At 48.8% G+C, this 6,364-nt stretch overlaps 1 long non-coding RNA gene across 1 annotated transcript; it reads left to right on the plus strand.

The window, feature by feature from the left end:
- Nucleotides 575-3,056, plus strand: LOC108633769. The gene is made up of 4 exons (XR_001917143.1): nucleotides 575-741; nucleotides 1,742-1,857; nucleotides 2,092-2,333; nucleotides 2,807-3,056. It is a non-coding gene; the product is annotated as an uncharacterized LOC108633769 (long non-coding RNA).

Genomic DNA, 6,364 nt, shown 5'->3' on the forward strand with positions numbered 1-6,364 from the left:
CGCTATGGGCTGTGGCTCTCCAGGCTCCTCTGTCCATGGGATTCTCCAGGCAAGGATCCTGGAGTGGGTTGCCGTGCCCTCCTCCAGGGGATCTTCCTGACCCAGGGATGGAAGGCCTGTCTTCATGTCTCCTTCACTGGCCGGCGGGTTCTTTATCACTAGCGCCCCCCGGGGAAGTCCATAGCCACGGTGTGTTGAATGAAGTGAAGTCTCCTTGTGAATGATCTTTGGCGATCTGGGAGGTTGGTTGGTTGGCAGTTGGCATCTGCAGACTCTCCCTTCTGCAGGTTCTCACCATCAACCTGTCCAGGAACAACCCGTCTCCCTCGGGCTCCCTAAAGGAAGCACAGCCTGAAGCTGTTACAGCATGAGGGGGGCCGCTCTTCACGTCCACCCCGATCGGGTTTCTGCCTGCTGAGTCACCTGCTCCCTCCCTGACCCGGACACAGGTGCCACCAGCTGACCACGTGAAGGGAGTGACTCATCGGGGTTCCTGGGCTGGGTCAGGCAGCATACCTTTCTGAACGTGCTGGTCACCTGGAGGCCCAGCCCCTGCCCACTGACTGTTGTTCGTTTTATTCACATGAAGCTACAGAGGGTTCTGCACTGTTAGTGGGGTTAGGAACCAGCCCATCAACGTCAGTCAGCCCTCTGAGGATGGGTGTATGGATGGAGGCGTCCGTTCTTCACTGTGGCTGGTCTACAGTGGACGCGCTGTAAGGCATCTGCTCAGGAGGAAAGGTGAGGGGCCAAGCTGGATGATCCTTCTCCAGACGGTGGGCACTCAGATGGGCTTCCCAGGTGGCATCTGCGGTAAAGAACCCAGCTGCTAAGGTAGGAGGTGTAAGAGATGTGGGCTCAGTCCCTGGGCAGGAAGACCCCCTGGAGGGGAAGACGGCAGCTCACTCCAGCGCTCTTGCCTGGAGTATCTCATGGACAGACGGGCCTGGTGGGCTGCAGCCCATGGGGTCGCAAAGAGTTGGACACCACTGAGCAAGGAAGCACGCATGCACGCTGCTTTTAAGCTCCCAGAAGTTGCGCCAAATTCATGGTAGCTTTCTTTACCAAAGCCAAGAAAACACACACACACACACACACACGCACACACACACGCACGCGCACGCATAGGCACACACGCACACACACACATGCACGCACACACAGACGCACACACACGCACACACACGCACACACACACGCACACACACGCACACACAGACGCACACACAGAGGCACACACACACAGACGCGCACGCACACGCATGCACACACGCACACACACACACACGCACACACAGATGCACACACACATGCACACACACACACGATCTCGGCTGCTTCAAGTCTCTGGCTTCAGGGGAGACTTGCACGCTCTCTTAAAGGGTTTCCCTGATTAGGTCAGACCCACCCAGGATAACCTTGATTAACTCCAGGTCAAATTATTAGGGACCTTCATTACATCCGCAAAATCCCTTCACCTTTGCCATATTCTGTTGGGTTGAACCAAGTCACAGGTGCTTTCTGTACTTAAGGGAAGGTATTACACACGGTTATGATTCATTGCAGGGAGCCGGGGGGGGCGGTCACTTAGAGTATGACCACCACAGTAATATTTTACAAGACATCTCTATAAGGGAGATGAAAAAATTAATATTTTGTTTTAACATAAGAGATATGTGTAAGATTTCATATTATGAATGCTATAAAAATTTTTGTTGGTTCTCTAATTTATGTTTTACAGGGCTCTGATCAGTATTACGTTCATTAAGATAATTAGAAAAATGAAGTAACTGGCAGAGAAAGAGGAATGCAGAAATTTATTACTTATATATGGAATCTAAAAAATAGACCCAACAGGTGAGTATAACAAAACAGAAGCAGAATAACAGATACAGAGAACAAATTAGCGGTCCCCAAAGTGCAAACTGCTCTGCATGAAAAAACTGCAGGGATCTATTGCACAGCACAGTGGGTCTGGCCACGACTTTATAATGACTTTAAATGGAGTATAACCTGCAAACACTCTGAATCACTATGTTGTCCATCTGAAACTAACATAATATTGTAAATCGACTATGCCTCACCAAACAGGAAAAAGACGGAATGAATGACGGCAGGTGCTTAGAAAGACAGACTTCATGAAATACCACTGCCTTGGAAAGCTGTGTGGAGCGGAAGCATCTGGTTTAGAAAAAGGAACAACTCCTCTGCATCTTAGAAATATGCGGACCAATACATATTCTAGCAGCAAAATTGATTTACACATAGAAGCTTCTGCTGTCCACTGAGAGCTCCTTCTCCAGAATGACTCATCCCTGTTGTCTTTCGAGCAGGTAAAATCTCTCAAGTTTGCTATTGCCAAACTAACACACAGATCTGGGGTGAGATTGTTGGGGTGGAATCATTTTTAGTTCAAAAATAAACTTCCACTTATTTCTCATGGACTAGTTTTAGGAGAAGAATTTAGGTACTATCTTGTCTAACACCCAGCACCGGCTGGCACCAACTTCCAGACAGCAAGAATGCCGGCGTCAGGGAATGACTGTCTAGATGAGCAAAGGGATTCTGCATTTTGTTCTCTACGCCAATATTTTCCAAGAATTACAGTCTGATTTAGTTGCTCATTGTCCTACATGACTGCTAAATTAACCAACTCTACCACAAGACAAAGCGAAAGAAAGTGAGTGCGCTGTCAGAGTAGCAATTGTATGTTTCATAGGCGAGGGCTCCAATGTGACACCCGCTTAGTGGTGCTTCTTTTCCTTCTGCTGCTGGAAACGGTGTCTTTCTCTCTTCACTCTTTCAGAAGCCCATTATGTTCAGTTTTAGCAAACCTGTGGAGGCCTTGAGCGCCGTCTCCATTTCCCTTTTCAAGGTGCCCATGCTGCACCTGTGTGCGTGTTTGAAGGGAGATCATCCTGTCAGAAAAGAAGGATCGGCCGTGGTTCCGTGTCTGTGTCGTGACTCAATCACCAGCTGAACGACACGCGGCCCTGTGGTAGACGTCTGGACGCTGAGTGAGGGGGATATTCTGGGCGGAGAGTGGGGAGCCCTGAGTAAAGGTCAACTTGATTGAAAATTAGCTTCTTTGTGACTTTCTTCTTTGTGATTTATCCATTTTAAAGAAGGGGTTCAAGAACGATACATTTCAATGGTGAGATGAGAAACTAAGAATCGTCAAACCTAAAAATCTCTTTATTGGGAGCTGTATCAATGCCTCTTGAGGTCCGTACTGTAACTAGATAAGACATTTCACACTCGTGTTCAATTCCACTTGCAATTGTGCAGGTGTTTGGAGCCAGAGCATGTGGGGTGGAATGCTTATTTACATGCGTGGGACATAGATACAGCGCACGTGTCCAACACACGGTATGCCCAGGCGTGTCCGACTTTTTGCGGCCCCATGGACTGTAGTCCACCAGGCTCTTCTGCCCACGGGATTTCCCAGGCAAGAATACGGGAGTAGGGTGCCATTTCCTCCTCCAGGGGATCTTCCCGACCCAGGGATGGAACCCGAGTCTCCTGCACTAGCAGGCGGGTTCTCTACCACTAACGCCATCCGGGAAGACCCAACAGAGGTGACCCTGGGACTTTACAGCCTTCCCTGGTGGCTCAGACAGTAAAGGGTAAGCCTGCAGTGCAGGAGACCCAGGTTCTCTCTCTGGGTCTGGAAGATCCCCTGGACAAGGGAATGGCTGCTCAGCTCAGTATTCTTGCCTGGAGAATTCCATGGTGGGTCCGTGGGGCCACAAAGAGTTGGATACAGCTGAGTGACTAGCACTTCCACTCCACTTTTCACTAAGACTCAACGAGGAGGCAATAGAGTTGGTGGCATACCTAACCCTGACCCTAATGCTTTCCAGCCTCCGACCAACTGCTACTGACTGCGCTCCCGCTATGCAGGCAGGCCTGGGTTTGATGCTGAAATAAACCCAAAGGAAAAGTCAAACCTGGCCCTTTCTCCCCAAAACTTCTGGTATAGTTTGAAAAACAGAGTCGTTAACAAACAGAGAGCAATCTTCACAGGGAAAAATGAATACTAAATACGACGTAGGTGTCATGCGTTAAAAACAAGTGGTGAGAAATGTTGACTGTCTGCCATGATCATTCCTGGTCTGAACTGTGCCAGGAGAGGGGACTTTAGAAGTGACGAAGGAATTTGCATTTGTTCATAAAATACGCTTTGTGCTACTGAGGGGAGTTGTCCTTTAACATTATTCAAAGTATCATTACAAAATGGGAGTCTTGAAAGCTCAAGCATTTATTCATAATGTTGGCCAAATTCCACCTTGGAAGAATAAGGACAGGTTAAAATCCACAGCCAATTCGATTATTTAATTTCGCTGTATTAAAGCTCAAGGCTGCCAGATGATCTCATTACCGAATCACATCCTAAGGTCATGCTGGGAAAATGAGGGATTCTGTGCCAGACAATCTACTCCCAAGGGCAACTGCTGGCCAGTGATGCTTTTGAAGTTGCAAAATGGCTGTTTTTCACTGGAAAATTCCATCCTTCACCCCTGGTATCCTTGAAGGGTTCCTGGGCTTACCCAACCTCGTGCAACAGAGCCTTGCCTTTATCAGTGTAAAACACGCTCAGTAACATACAAATGACGGCTAATAGCAGTCTCTCCCACCGGCTCACCCGGCAAAGAACCTGCCTGCAGTGCAGGAGACATAAAGAGATGTGGGTTCAGTCCCTGGGTCAGGAAGATGCCCTGGAGAAGAAAATGGCGGCCTACTCCAGTACGCTTGCCTGAAAAAGCCCATGGGCAGAGGAGGCTGCTGGCCTACCGCCCATGGGGCCACAAGAGCTGGACTCGACCGAGCAACTGAGTGGCAGCAGCAACCTGAGAAGCGATTTTGTGACTGATTCTGCAACGAGACCACTTAGGCCGATGTCACGGGAGAGAGCCGCAGGTTGGGTGCTGATGACAAGGGCCGTCGGCACAGTGGGATGGTCGGCATTTGCTGGTTGTTACCGACACTACGGTAGAGACGTCAAGCTAGTGTGCGTGCTAAAACAAGTGACGATGCGGAAAGACTGACCAGTCCAGCTTTCACTCCTCCCCTTTTAGGACCTGTTTTACGGTGGGACTTTGTAGAAGTGAAAAGCTCAGGTTCCCTCCTAAAAGAGAAAGTATATACTCCTACCGAGGCAAGGAATACACCCCAAAGAAAGTGGCTTCATGGTGCCAGTGAGAAATTCCAGAAGAGGGGCATTGTAACAGCCCCTAAGGAGCAGATTCAGGTCAGGGAAAATACATGCCTTGGAGAGAGATGGAGGCATGAACTTGTTTGGAAACTGGCTTTCTCCAAAGACCCCAGAGTGCAAAGTATCATGGAATCTATCTAAGTGGACAATATGTCAATCAACAAATCTAAATTGAGCTGACTATTACCTGAAAGGCATCTCACCCTCCAAGCTCCTTCTAAATTTTCCGAACGAAAAAAGTGGGCATTGTGCATTGATGTCTAAGTAATGGGTATTACAACACAAATATGTTTGAGAAATGCCAAACAGATGCTGTAATTTTTACTGTGGTCTCAGCACACCGTTGTGTGGTAGAAAGAGCTCCCTCTGGGCATTAAGCTTTGACTCCTGAGGTTCTAACCCCAACTCTCCCACTCAACAGCTTCCTAGCGTTTCTTAGCATTAAGAGAGGAGCTGAAATGAGACTCGGTGTGATCTCGTCAGGAGACCCCGGCTGTACGCTCAGCTGTGCCCCTCCATTGCTTTCTGACTCCAGGAGAGCCGTTATTTGTTTCTGTTTTTTCAGTTTGTTTGATTGCAATGACGATGAGCTAGGCCATCTCTGAAATCTCTTGTCGCCTTAAACCAATCCCTCAAAACGTCGCATAAACATACTGTACTTGAAATGACTGTGGTTCGCAGATGGACCTTTGTTTCTTGCCAGATTGTTGAGGCACTGTGGCGTAACATTAAGTACTAGAGGTTTTGAGGTGAGACCCAAGGACAGGCCCTTAACTGCTCTGAAACGTAGTTTTCTTACCTTTAAGTGAAAGTGAAAGTGAAGTAGCTTCGTCGTGTCCGACTCTTTGCGATCCCATGATGCAGCCTACCAGGCTCCTCCGTCCATGGGATTTTCCAGGCAAGAGTCCTGGAGGGGATCTTCCCCACCCAGGGATGGAACTCGGGTCTCCTGCTCTGCAGGCAGACACTTTACCGTCTGAGCCACCAGGGAGGCCCAAGCTGGCCTTTTCTTACCTGTAAGACTGGACTAATATTCCTGCTTCTCGAGGTTTCCACCAAGGAGCGAGATAAGGGACTCTAATGTCTAAGGCCCACTGTGAACATTCGACAGACGGCAGTGTTTCACCTTTGCCTCCGTGAGCCACTTGA

This window comes from Capra hircus, chromosome 24, assembly GCF_001704415.2.
Source record: "Capra hircus breed San Clemente chromosome 24, ASM170441v1, whole genome shotgun sequence".
Lineage (NCBI taxonomy): Eukaryota > Metazoa > Chordata > Mammalia > Artiodactyla > Bovidae > Capra > Capra hircus.